The sequence below is a fragment of the Corvus moneduloides genome, chromosome 1 (genome assembly GCF_009650955.1).
Source record: "Corvus moneduloides isolate bCorMon1 chromosome 1, bCorMon1.pri, whole genome shotgun sequence".
NCBI lineage: Eukaryota > Metazoa > Chordata > Aves > Passeriformes > Corvidae > Corvus > Corvus moneduloides.
In genome coordinates, this window is record NC_045476.1 from 110,527,230 (window position 1) to 110,550,432 (window position 23,203).

The 23,203-nt window shown below is 41.5% G+C and overlaps 1 long non-coding RNA gene across 1 annotated transcript; it reads right to left on the reverse strand.

Moving 5' to 3' along the window:
• Positions 1-746: 746 nt before the first annotated feature.
• Positions 747-22,114, reverse strand: LOC116450043. The gene is made up of 3 exons (XR_004242639.1): positions 21,751-22,114; positions 7,069-7,194; positions 747-4,915 (listed from the first exon to the last, which is right to left on the reverse strand). It is a non-coding gene; the product is annotated as an uncharacterized LOC116450043 (long non-coding RNA).
• Positions 22,115-23,203: the final 1,089 nt, after the last annotated feature.

A 23,203-nucleotide genomic window follows, 5' to 3' on the forward strand; every position in this document is an offset into this window, starting at 1 on the left:
ATGTAGAATTTATTGAAGAGTAGCTACTGTAGCACATCAATCTCCTCTTTTTAGTCACTGCTTAAGGCATCATTGACATTTTGAAGCCCCTACATAACACTGTTGATTATAACAACTGTTAATTAAATCCGGTTGGTTTGGCTTTGGATATTTTTTTTTCCAGAAAGTCACCAGTGTTTTTTTAAATGCATTCAAGTACTGATCACTCCACAGATGTTTTAATCTTCCTGCAGAGTGAGAGCATATGCAGACACAAGCAGAAATATCCTGAGTTCCCTGGAGAAGAGGTGGCCATACTTGTTTATCACCTGTGACCCAGAAAGACAGAAGCCTGCCTCCTGCGCAGCTTGAAGCAGGGACAGACCGGGTCCCTGAGGGACTAGCAAATGTAGCTGTAAGCACTGCTGCAGTGCCGAGATTATGGTCCTGCAGCCTGAATAACCATCATCACACCATGAGACCAAACTGGCAGAGGAGGAGGAGGGAAGATGTCATTATTTGGGGGTCAAAATTGGGATCCTAATCCTACCCCTCAACCATATCACTGCTTTTCTTCTCAAGGGGCTTTTAATGTGGAACATATGTTTGATGTAGTTGTTAGTGCTGAGAAATTAGCAAAAGTGATTGAACAGTCATGCTGTCCTGCAGGTATTATCTTAACTCACCTAGAAGATTTTAAAACAAAATTCCATAGATTTTCATCTTGAACAAAGGTGACTCAGATGAGGACTTTACCCTCATTACAGATTACATTTCAGGCTGCCAGCCTGCAGGGAACATAAGAACTGATTATTCCTTCTACTGGAACAATTAAGACTAATGTGCAAGGTAAGGGCTGAAATGTCATCCTAAAGACAGGCTAGGAGCTGTAATAGCTCCTTCCCCTTGAGCTATTAATCCATAGGGTAGATACCCAGCTAATCCCTTGGTCAATTATGCTACTCTCAGACAGTAGGTGTCTGACTAGCCACCTATTTCATAGAATCATAGAATCATGGTAGAGCTTTGGCTGAAAGGGATCTCTAAAGGTCATCTAGTTCCAACCTACCTGCCTTAGGCAAGGATGCCATTCACTAGATGAGGTTCCTCAAAACCCTATCCAGCCTGGCCTTAAACACTTACAGGGATGGGGTAGCCACAGTTTCTCTGGGCAACCTCTTCCAGTGTCTCACCACCCTCAACGTAAAGAATTTCTTCCTTATGGCCAATCTAAATCTAAATTTAAAAATTAAAACCATTTCACCTGATCCTGTCACACAGGCCTTGGTAAAAGGTTGGCTCATTCCTCAAGCCTGTCAAGATCCCTGTGGATGGCAACCCTTTCCTAAAGTCCATCAGTGTTACCACTCGGCCTGGTGCTGTCTGCAGATTAGCTGAGGGTGCACTCAGTGTGACCATGTCATTGGTGAAGGGATTAAATAGCATTGGTCCCAGTATGGACCCCAGAGGAACACCACTTATCACAGGTTTTCACTTGAACATTCAGGCATTGACTGGAAGTCTCTGGACACAACCATCCAGCCAGATCCTTGTCCATCTAACAGTCCATGAATCAAACCCGTATCTCTCCAGTTTAGAGATAGTAGTGTTGGGGGGGACCATATCAAAGGCCTTACAGATCTCCAGGTAGGTGACATCTCTAGCTCTTCCCTTGTCCATTGATGCAGTCTCTCTACATTGATGCAGAGAAGGCCACAACAGTACTCAGGCATGATTTGTCCTTGGAGAAACCATGTTGGCTGTCTTTAATTAACTCCCTGTCTTCCATATGTTTCAGCAAATCTTCTAGGAGGATCTGGTCCATGATCTTACCACATATGGAGGTGAGGCTGAATGGTCAGTAGTTTCCAGGGTCCTCCTTTCATCCATCATTCCTAGGGACTTTGCTTGGCTACCATGGTTTTTGAGATATGATACAGAGTGGCTCAGCAACTACATCAGCCAATTCCCTCAGTAGCCTGGGATGCATCTCATCAGGTCCCACGGATTTAAGTATGCTCAGGTTCTGCAGTTGCTCTTGAACCTGATTATCACATATTCATGAGTTCTTAATCAGCTTTTGAGGAAATAAACTATTTTTTAAACTTGGAATTTGCTTCCAACTCAGATAAGCTCCTGAATTATTAATTAAAAAATCCTTATAGTTTTCAGATAGCAGGAGCATCAGGCCAAAACTCTAACTCTTTCTTACTCAGAAAATAGTAGTTTTCTGACTTTGATTTCCTATTTTCTGGGTGTGTTTAAATCAGGTATTCTATCAAAATCTATGATCTGTTGAAACCTAGAAGTTAACTTATTTTTATTTTCATATCTGGTAACTGCATTATAATGTCTAAAAATGGTTAAATGAGAGAAAAAAGATGACAAGTTCTTAAAAAGTACTGGTATAAATATTTTTTTCATATTTTTTCATTGTCTTATTCCTGTATTTTTCCAAAAATAGCTCCAGCTGAAATCTGGTTAAAATCAAGTGTGTCAAATCAAACAATGCCAGAAAAATTATAACATGCATTAGCTTGACCAATTGGGAATAAAATCAGGTGCTTATTATAAGAATATGACCATCAAAATGTATCATGCCATTAATAAACAACAAAGAGGCTTGTTAGTCTCATCATTTAGCCATAGGGAAAAATATAAAGAGAGAATTGTAAAGAGATTAGGTCACTTGAGAGAGGGCAATCTTGTCTTTTTTTTCTGGCCTTATTTCACTGAAAGGTTATGGCTCTAATCTATGCCAATGAAAGCTAAAAAAACTCCTGTAACTAACAAGCATAATTTTTCCATGGTAAAACTCAGTTTCACTGGAGGGAACATCTAAAAATCAAAATACAGTTTTCAGGGTGAAAAACCCCAGGGGCAAACATGTTGTCTTAAGCAATAGGATTTCACCATACTCAGAACACTTTCACAGAATGTATAGTTGGTTTGTTAATTCTTATGTGGTAAGAATGGATATTTTTTCCTTCTGTACAGTTTAAATCTTTCTTCCACAATGTCTTTTTAAGCACTTTCCAAACAACTCTTCTTCCACTGGTATTTTTATTCTTTCTAGATGAGACTGTCAAAACCTCTCAAACCTGGCTTATTGCTGTTCTTACCAGAGTCAATAGCCAAAGCACTCGGTGTTACAGCTTTTTGTCTCTTGAAGTCAGTGGATGTGACTGCTTGCCTGACAGGTGCAGTGGAAAATCTGCACTGTCCTTTTTGGATTCAGCTTTGTGTGGAAATTTACAATGGCTCGTGTTTCTGGCAAACTGAAGCAGCAGAAAAAAAGAAGCTCTCACTCGGATGCAGAAAATTTACTGTGACCTTATTTTGGAATTTAAAATGAAATGACACAATCTTGGCCAAAAAAATTGCAACAGCCTGCATCTGCATTCCTTCCATATAGTCTCACAAGCAGCACATACATTCTTTCCCACTGTGAGAGCAAGGCCAACATGCAAACTCAATAGAGTAATTATTATTCTCCTCCAGAATGCCACTGTTGACTTTCAGTCAGCAAAACCCATCCCAACACCATGCATAATTTAGCCATTTTAAAGGTATTGAGGGAGCTCTAATAGGTTCACTTCCATGTAAGTAGTTAGATTACTTCTATGCATTCTGAGTTCAGCCCTCTCTGAACTCTGCCTGAGAGTTAAGCTATTAAGAATTAAGCCATAATCATAAAAATAATGATCTAGACTTCCAAAGAACCCCCTCTCTGAGATGGGGACAGCTTGCTCTTTCACACTGGCTTCAAAAGTCTTGCTTATGTCATTAAAAAGGAATTGTGTCTCAAATAGTAAGAATGTAGCAAATTGACACAAAATATGTAATCCAAGCATCTGCTTCAATGAATATAAAGCACCTCATTCCCAGCGGACTGCTTGGTTCAATCAATGGTTTATTCCTATGACTAATACTCTGCACCTTTTTCTGTGTGCAAACTCAAAGTCTTCTGTTTAGAAAATCATACTAATTGAATGGATCCTTGCTAACAAAGCATGAAAATTCTTTGTTTCTTGTATTTTGTGTTTAAGTTATTGAATAATGAAAAAAATATGGAATTTCATTTCTATGACCATGAAAATGTATTTCTACCTTAGACTATCTCCGAAAATGACTAGTTTATGATCATTCAAGGAAGAACAGAGATTTTTCCATTACTTCCGATAATGACTGAAGTGTTGGCCAGATACCAAGAATCCCTTTTTATAAGGCATCATCTCCAGGAGGGAATGAGAAATCCATTACAATTGTCTGAACCAATAAATGATGTACAGGGGCTCTGAGGACACACAGAGGATTCAAGGACTATGCTGTCCCAGGAATTTGGTGGCATTCATTCCAGTGCCAACTGGATGATCCTTCTAAGTGCTTCCATCGTCCATTAGCAGTTTAATATTCAAGTGCCACTTTTGGAGCACAGGTGATCTTGGGGCTCTTTTGGAAGTAAGAGAACAAGATATAAATCTCATGGTCCTGACTGCATTGAGATGCTCTGCATCCTCTTTCCTCGCCACCTCAGGGATTTAGCGGCCTATGTGTTGAAGGCCAGCCCTGATAGGGTGTAACTGTGTATCTTTGTGGGAAAGCTGTGAGAAGTCTTGTCAAGGGCCTTCCTTTCCATGGCTGGAGAGTTGCGCTAAAGTTCAGGTACTCATTCCTGGTCATTGCCTGTGCTGCACTGTTCGTCTGTGCATGGTCACCTGGTACAAGCAGGAACAAAAAAAGACTCTGTTCATAGGGGCAGTCTTCACAGGGATCTCACTCCAGTCCTTTAAATTATTGCCAGGAGCACAGGGCAGAAGTCTGGCAATGAAATTTGTGGCAGCTGAAGCCTTGGCTTTACTGGAAAGAAGCCTGTATTTTAAATATCCATGCTAGGAAGTTGTGTCAAAGCCAACATTATTATACCCAGTTGTGTCTGGAAAAGGAGAGAAAGACAGATATGCACATAAGAAGCAGGAACCATGGGCTAAGAAAGAAGACCCATAATGAGTTCAAATTAAATTAAATTAGGAAAGCAAACTAATGCTTTGGAGAAAAAGAATCCTACCTATGTTTGTACAATGATAGGTTTTTAATTACCTATTACCACCAGGGAAAGACATCCTGCAGTCTCTGCATTTACTGCTTTGAAAACATCAGTGGAAAGCAAAAGGCAAATCTAATGACAGGACTTATTATGGAAGGAAGAACTAGCAAAACAGGAAGCATCATTATGCTCCAACATAAATCCATTAACAGTGCCTCTAAGAAGAGAGACTGTAACTAAAAAAAAAAAAAGTATGGAGAATTATAAGAGAGAATTGGGTTGTGAGCTGTAAAAGCTGCCTGCAGAGGCACATGGCAGCACAAAGGAGCACATGGCAGCACAGAGAGGCTTGTCTGCTCTGGGCCCTGGGGGGAGGAGGTGTCACAGGGCAGATCCCTATGAAGTGTGTTGCTGATGTGGCAACATGGGATAGGTCACGCCATGTAAGGAAATGCTGTGCCTTGGAAAGGTGTATAAAACCAACTCACTCCTTTGAACAAACGATTCAGATTCCCTGCCGCTCTGGGTCCGAGATTCAATCACCGACCAAAAAAAAAAAAAAAAGGAAGAAGGATGATCTTTTTCTTGCATTAGCCTTGGTATGGTAGCAAACAACTTACATGCTTTTTGTCAATGGCCTGGATGTGCTTTTTAGCTGTTTTGATCCCTTTGAAGCTGGCTGTTGTAGCTGTGAGGGGCACTTGGTGTCGAGCTTCTAGCATTTGGGCTCTTTCTCTCCAGGCCATTAGATAGCAATTACAGTACTCTTAAGGCAATTCTCACTAGACTGAGTTATGATTAGTGCTAATTTTGGAAAAAGTAAATCACACATATAGCTGGGATTGGTTGCAACTGTCTGTGGTGTATCAGCTACATAAATAAATTCTCTATTTTTCTTTTCTTTTACTAGCAAAACACCATCAGGACACAAACTCATCCTATTTCATGGCAGAATTTTCAAGCCCTACTAGATAGCCAAAATTTCTCAGAAACTCTCCTGAACCAAGTAGGAAATGAACTTGCAAAACCAAAAAATACTTGAGTTGCAGCATCTGCAAAGTTTCTGCATTGGTACAATCTAGTATTTGAAACACGAAGCAGCAGGGCTGGTTGTTTACCTGTCTGCAAGCTACTGGCTGGCTTGTTCCTACTCGTTTGAAAACTCAGCAGAAACACAGTGCCTCTCTTGCCAGAGATGTATCTTACAAGAAACAGTATGACACATGGCTGGAAAGCAAGATTAGCAGATCAAGCCAAAGCTGAGATGGGGATTTCCTCTCGTATTATTCCTCAAATACATTGACAGCATTTGGGTTCTCCAAATGCTCAATGTTACCTTCACAGACTTTTATGCCCTATATGGGCATTTCAATGCAGAACAGACAAGGGGGCTGCTTGAGTTACCAGGGATATGGAGCACAGTTTCAATGGAAATCCTTTCTGTTGTATGGAATTTCTGATTTTATTGCAAGACAAGTGTACTCAAACTAAACTAATGTACTTATGCACTTTATGCACATTTTAAGTAAATAGAAACTAATACTACTTGTTCCGTTTTTGGCTAGAACTTTCTCATCCATCCAGATCAGGAGTCACAGTCTGATGTCACATTTTTAAAACAGGGTAAGTTCTTTCTTTTAAAATTTAAGTTAATCCTGATTTATACAAGAACAGCAGAGACATGAACTAAGCCTCACATTTCCAGCTGGAGGCCTTTTTATTAAAGTTGTCATTCTAGCTTTCTCATTCCCTGTCTGTAAATTTATGTGCAGCAGTTGCAATATTAGTCCTTACAAATGTTTGCACAGCATTGAGGACGCTTCCAATAGTGAGCTACCAAGAAAAAGAAAAGCATGTTCCATTTTCTAATGTGCAGCCTGTAACCCCTCCATTAAGCAGGTCAGATTTTTTCATCATCTGTGGTGCTCCATTGCACAGCATCTCTAGAGAGAATTCTAGCAGCCAAAAATGGGTGTTTCTGACAGTCAAAAATCAGGTGGATTTTAAAATATTCCAGGGAAAATATTCTGTGAAGACACTACTCTGATATGTGTGATACACGGCAGGTCGCAGATGGATCCTTTTTGATTTATCACCCGGTGAGGTGTCTGCCTACATGTCCCCGGTGTTATAACCAGCTTGTAGCAGTAATCAAAATGCAGAGATACCTGTGAAATGGAAAGTAAACAAGGTCTTTGGTTTTGGCAAATTTTCATGGCACGTTAATACAATTTGTACTTTGTTGGTGCACTTAATGTATACTCAGGAGTACATTCCCTTCCTTTGGGAATGTCATCACTTTGCAAGATGCTAAAAATGTCTTGAGAGAGGATCTAGCATCTCTACTGCACTATTTTTTCCTCTCTTTGTATGCATGTGTGAAAACTTTGGCAGCTGCTTTGGAAAATCTACTGTACATTTTTCTGCCAAATTATCTTTCCACCCCTCTCATTTTTTAGAACCATGGGTTTCAGACAGAATTAGCTCCACATAGGGCAATTGCCTGTGTGGGTTCAGGTGAAATGATAATGAGAAAGCAGTTTTTTTCTGCTTATTTCTGCTGGTACTGAAGGTGCCAAATTCTACTTACTCTGCTACTCTTAGCTCAGCAAGTGGCCCCAGATGTTTTCAGACATTGAGAGGGTCACTAAATTTGGTTTTGTGAATTAGAACAGTGCAAATCCAAAAGCAGGCAAATAAATGGCAAAAACTGAGGGGCAGGACCCTCAAAAAGATTTAAATCTCATATCCAGATGTCAAAACCAGGTATTATTGGATATATAAAAAAAATTTCCCCGTGAATAAATGGTTTAGACAGGAATTCAGACCTTATTCTGAGAGATGCTGTTGCATCATGGAAGAGATACAGATTTAGGTTCAAAATAATTGTACCACAGTTTTAGAAAAATCAAAGCAGAAGCAATCTAATGGAAAACCTTTTTAAAAGCAGCAAAAATTTATCCCAGGACTGCAGTGAAAACTGTTACAGGTCTAAAATCTCTGTTTTTTGAAAAAAAAGAAGGGGGGGGGGGGGACGGACATAAATAGGACAGATCTGAACTGTGAGAAGAACAGAAAAAAAATCTAAGAATAGCCACTATTAGCAATTGCCAAACATGTCTTGGAACTGTAATATAATTCTGCCTGACCTGGAAAAGAGCCCTTCCTGCAAATCACAGTCCCCAGGTGCCAAGGTAATAATGAGAAATGTTAGAAATTGTACAGAAATAAAAAATCAGATGATACCATGGGCACACTGAGCAGGTGCAGAATTAATGACGCTCGGAGGGCTCCATCCGAGGATACTCTCTCCAGACCAGAGAACACTCTGAAACCACTGAACCAGGTATTCACCGCCTTTCATCCATTTTCAGGCAGATTTGGGTTGAATCAGTAAGGCAGGGAAAACTTTGGAATTCAGCAGCTAGAGAGGCTTATGTGGGTTCTTGAAGAGATTTGGAAGTCATTAAAGAGATGGGAGTGGGGTAAAAAATTAAGGTGTCTGTTCTCTGTGTCACTGTGGTCCTGGGTGTTGCAGGGAACTTGACACTGGAAATAGGAATTTGCTCATGGGCAGTTTCAGGTGGTAGATTTGCTCAACCTCAAACAAACAAACAAAAGCTTGTTATTCTCTCAATAGTGAGATATGTTTTGTTACTACTTGTAATTAAAGTAATTGTAACTTGTGGGTCCAGATGGGATCCACCCAAGGGTGCTGAGGGAGCTGGTGGGAGTGCTCACTGAGCCACTTTCCATCATTTATCAGCAGTCCTGGCTTACCAGGGAGGTCCCAGTTGACTGGAGGTGAGCAAATGTGATGCCTGTCTACCAGAAGGGCTGGAAGGAGGATCCAGGGAACTGCAGTCCTGTCAGTCTGACCTCCATGCCAGGGAAGGAGATGGAGCACATCATCCTGAGTGCCATCATGCAGCACATACAGGACAATCAGCTGTTTACAACTTCCTTTACAATGAGAGGGAGGCGCTGCTCCCTTCCCCCTGCTATCTGCTGATAGGATGAATGGAAATAACTTAAATCTTCATCAGGGGAAGTTCATATTGGATATTAGGAATAGTTCTTCAGTGAGAGGGTGGTCAGTCACAGGAACAGGTGCCCCAGGGAAGAGGTCATGGACCCGAACTTGGTGTTTGCAAAACATTTGGACAACGCTCTTAGATACATGGTTAACTTCTAGGTTGCCCTGTGTGGAGTCAGTAGCTGGATTCAATGACCCCTGTGGATCACTTCTAACTCTGTGTATTCTGTGATTTGATTTTATGGTTCAATGGTTCTATTTCAGCACAGCTGGGGGAAGAAGCTGAGATCAGGGTGCCACAGTGGTAGACACAAAGTAAAGAAACAGCCTGCAGTCTGAAGCATTACAGCACAGCAGCCTTCAGGTAGAGCTGGAGGTGAAGATCCAGTTCAAGCTTGTACAATGAGCTGTCTACAGGGTGAGTATCAATAGACGAGTTTGGTGGTGCCATTATAACCAGTGTGAGCTACTGCAGGATTCAGTTGCCTAAAAATGGGCTCCTGGTGCTGTGTGAGATGTCTCCTTGTCTTTGGAAAATCTGTGCAGTGTGTGTATGACATAGGACCCTTGGCAGACATTTAATGTTCTGGAACAGCAGCAGGACACGAGGCAAGATAAGATACTTCTAATTCAAACACTAGACCAGTTTCTGTGAATCCTCCCCATGTCTCCTGGGGAACCTGCCCCTGCAGTGGATGGGTCTAGAGGATTACTGAACAGATGTCAGCATCTGCATTCCCAACTGCGTTGACTAGGGATGTGGTCCATTTACCTGGACAAGGACATATAGATCATCATTTGGTCACCCTCAAATATTTTTCTTGTGCCTGTTGAGCTGGCCAGGGTGTTTTGCCTGCACAAGCATATTTATCTGTCATTTCAGATGACGTCCCACAGATGTCGTCTGCTCTTCTAGCCTTGTGTACACCTTGGATTTCCTAGAGTTTCAAATTTTCAATTTCAAATGGCAGTGGATGCCCATGTGTGGGCAAGTAAACTAGCCTAAGGCCATCCTGCCTGGTCTCTAGCAGAATCTTTGCCCTGCAGCAGGACACAAATTCCCTGTGAGCTTTCTGCAATAGCTGCCCTTGAGAATCCCAAACAGCACAGGACACCTATGATTTAGGAAGCTGAACTGACCCTTCAACCTCCTTTGTATATAATGGTGCCACAGACAGCTGCCTCATCATAGACAACTACACTGTTCACACCTATGTTTAGGTGCCTGAATCACATTTTATAAATTAATTCTAATCCCATCACTAATGAATGTTACCCTCTTTAGTTAAAGCACCTCACTGTTCCATCTCAGTTTCAGTAGCTGTATAGCACCAGTGTTACATAAACTGGGCCGAGCTCCAGTTTATCTCATTAGTCCAGCAGTCTGCATGGGAACTGTATGAAGCCATACAGGAAGTAAAAGAAAGAGTTTGGAAGAGAGTCTCAGAGCCTGTCTGTGAGTGTGGGATTGGAAAGCTATCTGCAATTAAAGAAATTGAGGAAATATTTCTCCTGGCTAAAAAAAGGCAGCCTTTTCCTGGTATTGTCCCACACAGTTCATGAAACAAACGAATGGGAAGAGCTGTCTGTGACTAGCTTGCAGTGCAAAAATGTGTTGAGATGTGAGTTGTTGCATAAGTTTCTTCAAACTTTTAGAAAGCGTTTTGAAGGTATTATTCAGGTGTGACAGAAGGATTTATCTAACCTGGCATGCTGTGCTTCTTTCCCTAAGGATGCCTAAGGATCTGTTGGACAGTCACATACTGAATTTCCCAGCTGCTCTTATTAGTGGGCAGCCTGGGGCTGTGATACCATATTTCAGCTTAAAGCTGTAGATGGTGCTTTTGGGAAGCCCTGTTTCTGCTGCTGGAGGGACTCACATCTCTCAGAGATGGGAAGGGCTCTTGTTGAAACACCAAGAGCTCATAGCAGACTCCAACTATCAGAAAACCGACTTGGTAGAGAAATGATTAAATACTCATCACCATCACCTCAGCAGTGTGTGATCAGGTGTAGCTACACAGGGGACTGCCTAAGTATACAGGAACACTCCAACTTGGGCCCTGTGCTGTGGGAGATATCTGGGCCCTCGTAATGCAGCAAAAGGGTTCTTAGTAGCCCAGCTCCCTCTCAGAGCAGAAGAATGAAGTTAGTCAATCTAATTCGCTTTAGCAGTGGCCAGGTGGACTTGGTCCAATAAAATATCTCCTTGGAACTGCTCTCCTACCCTGATGCCACCCTCCAGAGTTGGGTGACCAACATGGGCGCAGTCCCTGGTAGCAGGTCTGACACTCCCAAAAGCTGGTCTGACTACAAGGAATGGCTTTGATGGTGGGTATCTGGTACCATTCCCCTCACCTCCAGACTGTGTGGAGTGAGGTGGAGCAGGAGCTCTCTACTATCCAAAGCTGTAAGATGAGTTCTGCAGTGCCGAGGTAAAGTGACCTGTGAAGTCTTTATGGCAGCCTTGTGTTGATGAAGGGAGCAGAGGAAAGCCTTGTTAGGGGACAGGATCTGGCCCTTTCTGTTGACTTGTCCAGGTGTAATATGTAATGCTTCCCTAGTGAATGGATAGCATATTTATTCTGTCCTTAACCTGTCCCTTTTAGTGTTCCTCAAAGATAGGAGATCACAAATGTACACTGACAAGATGTGTGAACTTCTTATCAGAAATCCAGAATTTGTCCTAACTGAACTGTCTGTAGTGAGTTCTGGAAAAGGGAGACTGGTTTTGTCCCTGTTGCTGCAGGTGTCTGTTACAACAACCTAAAGTAAAGTAAATTTATTGAAATTCTTCTCTTAAACATCAAAGACTTTTTGGGTCAGTGAGCCTCAGAATTTTTTGACATTTTTTGCATTAATTATTTCTGCTGCTTGTTTTAAGACTGTAACTGCTAGTAGGGCTGTTTTCATTTTAAAATCATAAAGAAAACATCTCTTCTCTGAACAACCTACAGTTCAAATAGGTGAAGAAGTGTTGTATATTTTCTCTGTATTTTCTCTAAATATATGATGTGTTGCAAATTTAGAATGACTCAGTAGATGGGGCTGGAATTATTTGCAGTTAAGCTAAAAGCCCAATCAGACTCCATAAACTCAGTCAGCAATATCTTTGTGGGAAACTTTATTTTTAAAGGGATCTCACAAGAGATATTTGGAACTACTTGCTCTGTTGTGGAGATGGTTCTGTCACAGAATACTGCTGGACTTGTTTTGAACACAGATTTTGGAAGATTTTTGTCAGTGCTTGGGCTCTGAGTCATTTATGGACCACAAATGAGGTTATCTGAATAGCATGATGAAAGGACAACCGGCGGCTGTCCTGTTAATACTTACCTAACAGCTCCTTCAGCCGCCGTGCTGATTTAGCATACAAAGTTAAATGATTTATGTGAAAGTGCAGTTCTGAAAGTTTCATGTTCAATTAACATGTTCATAACTTTAAAAAATTCCTCATGAATAAATTAACTTTGTAAAAAAAGTATTTTTTAAGCAGACAGAGCTATCCAGGAGCTGAATTATCCAGTGCATACATCTTGCAAAGTTTTGGAATTGAAGTTTAGTATAAAAAGTGGTGCATGTGCTGAAAAAACGGAGCAGTTTCTTGCTTTTGAACAGGGGGGAAAAAAATAAGATCTGTAAATTCCACTGTACATATGCTGGGATCATATAACCATTTCTCAAAATTTTCATAATGCTTGCAATTTCTCCCTACCTCCTGTGTTTCTCAGCTGTTTCTGTGGTGCAGCCTTACAGAAGAAGAGCCATAGTCTTCATGCTGTAGCCATCAGACTTACAGTTATCCATTCTCAGCTTTTTTACACAGATTTATTGTTGGCTTGCTCTTTCTTTTTTCTTTTTTTTTTTTTTTGTTTTTCTTTGAGCAAACTGCTAATTGTCATGCAGATGTAGAAATAATGAGGTTAATATGTGGGTCAGATCCAATGCTGAGGAGGAAAGCCATATACATTTCCTGACAGTATAAATTCCCAGGATCTGTGGACAACTGGCTGGAGTGTGGCAGCAGCCCACCACAAAGAGGAATGGGAACAGGAATAAAGAGAGCAGTGACAAGGTCTGGGCACTGCTGTCTCCCTTGGGAGCAGTTTTGGACTCCCTGTGCACAAACGCTGCTGGTTTTGCCTAATGGCAGAGAGCTGAGGTACAGCTTGAAGGCACAGGGGTTAGGCTGAGTCTCCCAGGCTGTGGAGACCAAAAAACTGAGGCAAAGGGAGGACAAGACTCCTGTCTACATGAAGGTTTCATTATACAGGAAGCCTGAGGTGTGAGAAGACAGGACTATATTTTCTGCGTGCCATTTTTCTGTAAGTCTTGAAGAAACTCACTGTAAATAACTGGACTGTTAAAAAGAATCACACATCAAACAAACAAGACACAACTGGATTTGCCCCTGTGTGTATCTTCTTTTATGCTGGAGTAGAACAAATCATGGAGATAAGCTGTGACAACAATGCAGGACCTGTATTTCAGGCTCCAAAAATTTCAGCCCAAACAAACTATTTAGGTCAATATTTCAAGCCTTGTGTTCTCAAATGTAGTCCTGATTTGTAAGACAGATAGACAGATTGAAGGACCTGGGATTTATTTAGTATTGCTAATGAACATTTAAAAGATTTTAATTATTTTTAAGAGGTTATTTATTAAGTTTTTGTCAATAGAGCTTGCTTGCCTGCCTGTTACAATGAAGCCTGTTTTTTCCTTCATTGAACTTTATGAAGAAATGTAATTTTCTATGTATTTCTATACTCTATGTGATGCTAGAAATCAGTTTCCAACTTCTTCTTCAAGTTTCATGAAGGCTTAGACATGTTAATACTGTGAAAGTTGCCAGATGGTGTTTTTGCAGGTACTATTTACAAGTCCCATTTAAATGACAGTGTACTCAGACCTCAAAGAAATAATTCTTTTAATTGGGCTGTACCTGTTTTTAAAAGCCATGTTGTGTTTCAAAACATAGCAAAGCCACTGAAATTCTCTCTTTAACTCATTCAGCCCAAATTTTGGAAATGCTCCTCTAAGAATATGTGTAAGGACCATCATGACTGAAGACTGACTGAAGCAAGCGAACAAATGTTTTCCCAGAGCTGGGCCTATTCTCCTCTAATCAAATCCCTTTTAGGGCTCTTTCTGTGACTGCATCCCACAACCCCCCAAACAAGCTCCCAGAGCACATTGCAATGTAGATTATACCGTGACTAATTATGAGAAACTTGCCTTTAAATTTTATATTTGCTTTAAATGGCTGTTTGCCAAAATTGCTAACAGTTATAAAATGGGTATATGAGGAATCTTCCAAATAGGCATGCTCATATGTACATTGAGATAAACCCAGAACAGTTATTAAAATGTGGGTTTTTGTCAGTTATGGCTCTAAACCACGTTTCAATTCTTACTGAAGTAAAAAACAACAAAACAATGGCGTGCCATAAATAGGACTTTTGGATAAACTTTTGGCATCCAGGATTACATAATTTAGCCTCTAATTTCCAACATCTGCTTTAGATTATTAGCTAAGATACTCAGTACTAATTATTTTGAGATTTAGCAGCCATGCAAAACGTATCTGTGAATCTTGGTAATTTCATGGTTCCTAGCCTTCAACATCTGATCTGTTTGTAACCACAAGGCACTTAGTTGACAATTGGTGCTTTACTAAATTTAAAGCATATGCAGGTTTGGGACGATCTTCTGATCTTCTGATTTTCCTCCTGATTTCCTTCCTGTTGTACTGTTGTACAGTTTGCATTACTTTACTCAACAGTGGGTGAATTTTTTGTGCTGGTGACCTGAATGAAAACCAGCCTCAGAGAAAACTCTATGAAGTAGACATTGAGAAAAACAACTCCACGCAAGAAAAAGAGCAGGAGCTTACTGTGCTAAGTAATTATATATACTTATTATATAAGTAAGTGTCTTACTAATAATTTTTACACCTCTTCCAAAGCTCAATACCCTTTGCTCAGAGGGAGCAGGACTCAGCATTGTTGCCTGCCCACAGCTTTTTTCCACTAAAATTCTGTGTCAGATCCACCCCACCCCTTTGCAAAGGCTGGCTCTCAGGCACTCCCACAGCTCATCAGACCTACTGGCAAAAATGATTGTGGTACCTATAAGGGCACAGTGACTTTGGTGTCAATGATAGCATTCATCAAAGACTGGAGGCAAGGTGAAACTCTAAGTTATATAGCATTTTGCCAGCTGCAAATGTAAGCTTTTGTAGGACTAACTCCGTATGTATGAATGTGGAACTAAACACAGGAAAATTATTCCCTTCCTGGGTCATGGCTAGAGCAGAGATAATATGTGATCAGAGGGCAGAGTGCAGAGATCAGTGCAAAAAGTGGAAGTAGGAGGTAAAAGTAGCAAAGTTCCTGGGCATGTCAGAACCCCCTCCTTTAGCAAGTACTTCTCAAAGTAGAGAGAAGTGTTGCTCTGTGTGGGTCACCTCCTGGTGAGGTACTGAGGAGCAGACCCTCCTGTTCACACTCAAGTTCAGTGTCATATCTTGTTTCTAGTGATCATCTTCGTATAGAAACTGCAGATACCAACTTGTAAATCCTGTTTTTCAGAGGTAGGCCTTGAACATGGAAGGGTTCTCACAACAGAAGCATTCTTGTGAACTAGAAGTCACATCCTTGTCCCCAGTATGGCTGGTGATAAAAGAAGCTATTTAGGACTTTCCCTGAAGTTGGAAGTGTTATGGAATATGGATTCAAATTCTGCTTTCCAACTGACCTTGGGAACTGTGCTTAGGAAACTCTCTTTAGCATCACTGCCTTTAAAACCATCAGAGATGGCTGTGACAGAGGTTGACTCCAGGTCAACAGTCCCAAGAGCTGAGGGGGCTCAAAGCTCGTCTGTGGAGAACAATGTGAAGGGAAAAGTAGTTATATGGAAAAAAACTTTTTCTGGGTGAAGTTGTCTATGGTGCTCAAATACAAGCATAATCACTTATGAAGAAACTGCAGCTAGAGGGAGAATAACCAGAAATAAGATATTTAATAATTATATTATGTCATAAGTGTGATATTCAATAGAATATTATAACTGCTTGCAGAAAATCATGTGTCTTCAGCATGATTAAAAAATTAAAAGAAAAAATATTTTAACTCAAATGCAAGCCCTCAAATCTATCTATCTATCTATCTATCTGTCTATTTTTTTTAAAATTTACATCCTTGGTGATTAAGACTGTAGTTTCCTCTTAAACGTAGCAAAACCAGAGGGGAAGTATAAATAGATGTCATGGAGCTGTGATTGTTTCTAATTCATTGGACAGGCTAACTGTCAGCAAGATAAATGAATCATCCATAGATAACACATATTGTCATATTTATGTGAGTGGATTGAAAAAAGAAGAGCACTCAATAAAAATAAATTGAAAAGGAAAATATTGCTACAGGATGGTTTTCCAAATGCACATGACAAGTGAAAATGAGATGTGATAAAAAGTGAAATGTGAAACCTTTTAGTTTTTTTACTCTTGTTCATATGTTTTAATATTTTATTGTTTATATGCCAAGCATTGGCTCAGCATACGGGCTCATGAATTTTATCTGTTTCTTATTTAGACATGAGATGAGATGAGTGACATGGGTACAAAATGGGTAGATTTTCCAAATAACTTTTACTAGCACTAGTAACAATGGACAAACAGGTTCAAATTGAAGCAAGACATTGTCAGCAATTCATTTAGGCATTTACACCAGGCATTCTGGGAAAAAAGGATCCCATCTCCTCAAGAGAATACATTATATTTAGCAAGTGGGAAGATGAATCAGAGGTGATCGAAGTAACAGACTGAGAGATGTTGGGGGGAGAAGTGATGAACCAACCTGATCAGAAGGGAATAAAGTTCCCATGCTTTAGCAACAGAAAATATTCCAACTTCCCTTTCCCTCCAGTGACATGAAAGGAACATAGGCAAGCCTTGTGCATTGCCACACTGGATGTATTGTGTGTGTCAAACGTCTTTGACCAGTTTTCCTCTTTCTATTCTTAGCAATTTTGTTCTAACACCAGAGCAGAATGCTAGTCTGGAGGCTTAAGATGTTACAGCCACAAGAGAAATATTAATCCGATATTACAAAATAACGTCTCCTGTACTGTACACTGCTGAGTGCATAATTGTGTTGAAGACTCAGGAACTAAGAAGTCTGAAGTGTGGGAAGGGTGTGGTGCCCCATAGACATGAGGAATGCTGAACAAGCTCCAAATGTCCATCACTCATGTAAGTACCTCTATGGCCCCGTAGCCACCTAATCCATGGTGCTGAGGCCAGAGGAAGCAGCAGGGAAGGTGTTACATTATATTACAGTCCATTGCACATGAGCTCTGGAAGAGAGGGTGTAGAAAGTCTGAACGCAAAACCCACCAGTCAATGAAAGAACTTTAAACCATCCTGAGACCAACATCCCTTTGTGTGGATGAATCAGACAATAACAGAATTTCTGGGGGGAGGGGGTGTGTGTGGGTGTGTGTTATTTCTAGTGGGTAGCCTTCCAGATCATCAATATAAGGCTGAATTAACTTGTTTCAAAACCATATATCTTTATGTAAAAAGTGCTGCCTGTTCTAAAAATAAGAGGCCTGACTCTGATCCCATTCATAGCTCAATGAATCAAGGACACTCCCAGCAAGATCCACAGAATTTCTTTAGTGCAGGACAAGTGAGTGACAGACTGCGTTCTGGGTGTATCCTGGGAGATGAGCATGTGACCCATAGCTGAGTCTTATTCTGTAATGGTAAAAGGCTTTTTGAAATCCATTTACGTCTATTAGTGCTCCCAGAAAATTGTGCACTCATTCATTTTTCTCAAAATAAATATCCTGGGCTTAATGGAGTGTAGTGTCCTTTCACTACCAGTACCCAAGAACTCAAATTATGCATTATTAAGCTATTAAACTGAACTGAACAAGAACTGGCACTTACTGGCAAGACCACTGTTCTAAAATGCTTGGTGATAAGCTATGGAAACATTAGCAAGCAGTTATAAAAGTGCCATCTCCTACCAGCTGCTATAATTTTGTTTCCTCCAACAGTTAGAATATATTTATGAGCACGTTTCATGCACACACACCTATGCAGAGGAAGGCGCATGCAGGGGTCTACCTGTGCTGGCACACACTGAGCTGGCAGGGGATTTCAGCAAGCCAGCTCACTCCTGAGCATGTTGCAAGCTGGTTCCTGCAGAATTTCTCTCATAAAGGCAGTGTTCCCTCTAAGTAAGTAGTCTCTGAAATGCCCTCTGAAATCAGAGAGCTTCACAGACTTCAGGATGTAAAGCAAAAAACCTTCCTGAGCCCTCAAATAGGTGTTGGCATATTTTGATGACAAATCAGTCATCACCTGAGCTTTTCTGTATTTATTGTTCCATTTGCTATGCAGGGAACATGGAAAGGGGAAAAATCGGATATTGTAATAGATATTGTTACACTCTTGCTAGGTGATATGATCCATAAACTTGAGATTTTCAAATAAAAAGCAGACGGCAACACTTCAAACGGCTTCAGGGGTGTGCAAATACCACAAATGATCATCTAATGCTTCGCCTGCTTGAAAAATCAAGCAAAAACTAAGATATTGTTGAATTCAGTGCTAACCTATTCAGTCACTTGCTCTATGCCTCTTACTTAGGGTGCTGCTCAAGATCCACAGCCAGCCTCCATGATCTTTGCTTCACACTAGACTTACGGCAAGGCAGTGCCTTCACTGCTTTGTCTGCAATGCTGGCACCCATTATCACATATTGCATTTATTTTATCACTCTTTCTATTTTTATTTTCTGACATCAATTTTATAGGTGACAAACATTCCCTTGAGTTATGACTGAGTTGCATCCTTACTCTTTTCCTAGCACATGCATTAAAACCACGTTGGGATCTGCTTGCTCAAAATTGCCACAGTATGGAGTGAAAAGAGCAAATAAAAATGTTAATTAATTTTGCAGATCTGATGGTGGAGCTAAGCCAGAGCTACTACCCCTCTACTTGTAGCAGGAGTTTTATCACCAATGAGCCCAAGAAGAAAATACATTCTCTTGAAAGGGTATAATAAAATATAAGTTTATACCATACCATATAAAGTTGTAAGGAGCTCACAATGACTGTGCTGATTCCATCAATAAGTAGTTAGAGATTTATGACTGCAAATAATGTTTTTCCATTCAGGGATGAGCTCAGCACCCATTTTATGAAACACTGATATGGGCCATTACAGCGCAGTACAATGAACTAAGGCACAATCCGTTCACCTGCTGGATTGAAGGAAAAGCACCAAACCCTTTCATGCATCATCAGGCAAGGAACTGGCCAGAGCTGCAGTTTCCAAAGCGTCATCCCTAAGATTTGATACATGGATGTCTGCTACATGCTTTAAATATGACTAGTCTGATCACATATTTGCTGAGCACTCATGGTCTCTTTGCCACCATTGAAATGAAACTGCCTTCACCCACATTTGTTCACATATGTGGTCAGCACATCTGGATATATGTCTGAGGCTTCAGGGATTTGGTTGGTTGGTGCTATTCCAGGATAGGGTAGCGATGCTGGATTGTGAGGGGAGTATCAAGTAGAAGACCCAGCTGGGCTTCTTAACTTGTTCCAGCAGCCTTTTTTTTTCCTTCTTTCCAAACACAGACTCATGAAATAAATTTGATCAAAGCAGAAACTCATGATAATCATAACCAGAGTATCACATAGTAATGGAAATTATGTATTGTCATTTCAGAATGGAACAAGGCTAAATGCACATTCACTTATTGAGGAACGTGGATTTATTTTTCCATATTATCGGCCATTAACATTAGGAAAGGAGAAACCCTCTCCTACAGTCAAAAACATACAGATGTTCAAGTGAACTCTGTATTTAGTAGTTAGATAGGCTGGAGGCAAGCAGGCATTTACTATTAATTTGCAAATAATTCTGGGATATTATAAAATGATGTACATTTTTGTTGTATACTTTGGACAAATAAGTACACTGTATTATTTATTGAGGTAATTCCCCAAATCCACTCACAGAGTTCTGATTAACTGATGGTTGACAAAGTGTTTAGTGTCATAGATGTTTGAAAATAAAGAACAGAAGAAGAAAGCTGTATGTCATGAATTCTCCCAAAAAGCATTTAAATGCATAGGAATTAGGTGTTCAGAATCAGTTTATTATAAATATGCTCTTTCACCCTCTGTGTATTTTTGCTCATCCTTTCCCAAGCCTGCTTTGGCCCTCCCTTGGAGGGATGTAAGAGGCAAATATATCCAAAGGTTAGTGGCATTAAAGACATGGTTTTTTGAGATAACCTGTAAAAATGAGAGAATGATGCCATAACTAAAGTGCATTTTCAGTCATGTTAAAATAAGCCTTCATCTTTTCTGTGGGATAGTAATTTACCCCTTCATTTTTAACTCTTTCCTTTTATAGGTACTTCTGTGCTCTTAAGTTTCTTATTTTCTCCACTTCATTTTGGTCCCTACAATGTTTTTCCATTTAACAGGCATTTAATTCCACACTGAGGGGTATTTTTATCTGTTCTTTAGGACCAGAAGTCTACATGGACTGATTAACAATTTGCTTCTTTGTGCATTTTTTTTTTCCACAAGCGCTTTTCGGAGTTCTGAGGAGAAATGCCAGTTGGAGAATGATTAGTTTCCTGTGTAGCTTTTGACTCTGCTATCCCACTTATTCAATTCTTCCTTTTTTCATTGTACTGGCACTAAAGACCTCAGTACACCCCTACCTTGAATTTTGTGCCGATGCTTATGGTCTGGAAAAAAACGTTTTGCTTACAACAAATGAAAACTGCTGAGCAAAAACAGTCTTTCGAAAAACAAAACCAATCAAACAGAACCAAACAGGTGTAAGAGGTGGAAAGAAATGCTCTCCAGTGAAAATGTTGTTCCTTATACCCGGCTTCTCGTATTGTTGCACTTAAGAGCTTGCTGGATATTGGACAATGCAGATCCTGGATACTGCAGAGGTGCCACAGAACTCTCCTGATGGAGCATCCACACACTTCCTAGAGATCACAGGGAGTATGGAGCACAGTAGCCTGTCACCTCCATAGGGTACCTGCATTTGTGTTAACTCTTGGGCCATTATTTTTGGGTTCAGTGAAAAGATGGAACTGTTTTCAGGAAATTAGCCCCTCCTCACAGCAAAATCGCCGTGCCCATCCCTACACTTCCCCTGGCTCCATCTTGTCAAGCACTTTAGTCACGCTCCTCTCTTTGGCCAGGTCTTCGGGAAATGGGAAAAGTGTATCATCAGAGAGTGTACAAAAAACCAGACCTTGCCACTCAGAGGCGGCAGCCTGCCTGCTGCCAGAGACCCCTCTGCGGGGTCTGTCCCTGCTGCTGGAGAGCGGCGCGGACGCGCTGCTGCTGCGGGGACGCGACTCTGCCCTTCCCTCCCGTGGAACCCGGCAGCTCCATCCCTGCCACCGCTCAGACCCGGCCCGACACTGGCCCCACCGCCTTGCACTGCCCCGTGTCCCCGTGTCCCCGTGTCCCCGTGTCCCCGTGTCCCCTCCCGATGCCGACACACGATGGCGCCGCAGCCCCCGCGGTGCCGCCGGACGGTGTCTGCCCGGCGGCGGCGGCTGCCGCCAGTGGAGCCTTTCCCGCTGGGAGAGGTGCGAAAGCCAGGCAACACAGACATCCCCACCTTTGAGTGACCTGGCAAAGGCAGGCACGGGCACGTGGATGTCCTCCGCGGCGCTTCGTGCCCCTCAGCTGCTCCAGGGGCAGTCCGATGTCTCACACAGCGGCGGAGCCACCAGCTCGGCGGGCTGTGTGCACTGGGGGAGTCAGACTTGCAAGAAGAAGAGGGGGGGGGTGAGGTTTCTTCCTCTCCAGAGGCAAATTTTCGTGAGGATCCGGGCTTGGAGAAGCTGTTGTTGTGGCAGGAATATCTGTGGGTTACCTGCCTGTCCTCTCCTCTTGGGACTCACCTGAAGAACAAGGTGAAAAAGTGGCACAAAGTCGTGTTAGCTGCAACATGCTTGCTGGACTGAAGCAGAATAAGAAGCAGTCAGCATTATGTGTGTATAGTACACACACACACACACACACACACACATATTTATATATATGTAATGTAGTCTAAGGACATTGCTGAGATTTAAATGCAGGGGAAAAAAGACTCAGCCCTTTTTTTTTTACAAGCCTTCAACTTCATACGCTTCTGTGCCTTCAAACACATGCAAAGTAAGGCCTAGCAAAATCTTTTGCTGCAAGCAAAAACCAAGGAGCCCTCTGAATGAGGGCTCTGCACTTCCTTGCTGTGTTTGCTTTTCTTAGCTGGGTTAGGTAAAAACTCAGCAGAATTTGCTGTTATGCCTCTGTTTCTCCAAAATCTGCTACCACTGTGGAAAGAGGGAAGGAGTGAAGGGGAGAAGGGGCCATGTAATGCTTCACATGGCAAGGAATTCTGTAGGGGCAGTCTGGGGTGCAGAATGAAGGCTGCTGTGAATTTATTTGAAGGATTTTGTAGTGCCCCAATGCCTGTTAGGAAGCAGGAAGCAGCAATGTCCTGGATGTGAGCTGAGAAGGATCAACACCAGGTTTCCTGCTGCTGAGTCACTGCCCAGCCATGCCTGGCACTGGGAGCTGGGCACCAGGGCAGGATGAGTATAAATAAACTCAGCAATGACTCCATGGATGTGCGCTACTCCGATAACAGCGTGGCTGAAGCGGTTGTCCTAAAGGCCTTATGCCAGCAATATCAGAGAACAGGGATTTGGATGTAGTCTGGAGATAGGAAGAAATGCAGTATTTTGGTGGGGAAAGGCCATCATTAGCTGAAATTTGCCATAAGCAATTTATTGCCATTTTCAGAGAGAGCCTGTTTGATAATAAGGTACTTTGTTTCCTCACCCTTCCCTAAGTACAAAATATCCCATTCAGCTGTGCAGATCTCCAAACTGAAGTCAAGCCTGGAGGATGTGTAGGAGTTGCAGATACTTTCTCATTTGGTAAGGGTGGAGCAGCATCCAGAGCTGGATTATTGTCAGGCTGACGAAGTAGAACAAAGCATCACCACAACAAAACATTGCTTATTTGTGACTGCTGGGCTTCTGGTGAAGAGAAAATCCTAAGGGAAACTTAACGATCCTTTA